Here is a 337-nt window from a genome sequence, read left to right as displayed (position 1 = left end):
TATAGTTTCAGCTTAGAGCTGCGGCCATGCTGATGCACTGCCGTGTGAAAAATATGGAACGCTTCACGAATTTGCGTGTCATCCTAGCGCATATGAATGGATAAATGAAAAAAATTGGAGTCAACAAGAAGGAGTAGGGTTGGATATTTATTTTCAATCCAGGCGTGCAAGTACCTGATTATGCAATCGTTTACCTGTATTATGTGATCTAGTGTTTCCCCAAGCGACATGTTCATATTTTCTCCGTAAGTTCAAATTTTCGTCTTCAAGAACACCCTTTCTGTCTGTTTTTCAATTGTGTGTGTGTGTGTGTGTGTGTGTGTGTGTGTGTGTGTGT

General features: G+C 40.7%; 1 protein-coding gene across 4 annotated transcripts in view; it reads right to left on the bottom strand.

Moving 5' to 3' along the window:
- LOC106876206 (neprilysin) overlaps positions 1–337 on the bottom strand; it is a 163,357-nt gene that overhangs the window by 96,985 nt on the left and 66,035 nt on the right. The gene's annotated exons all lie outside the window — the stretch shown is intronic.

This window comes from Octopus bimaculoides, chromosome 8 (genome assembly GCF_001194135.2).
Source record: "Octopus bimaculoides isolate UCB-OBI-ISO-001 chromosome 8, ASM119413v2, whole genome shotgun sequence".
Taxonomy (NCBI): Eukaryota; Metazoa; Mollusca; class Cephalopoda; order Octopoda; family Octopodidae; genus Octopus; species Octopus bimaculoides.
Note: the sequence above shows the minus strand (reverse complement) of the source record. Positions and strands in the feature narration are given on the sequence as shown.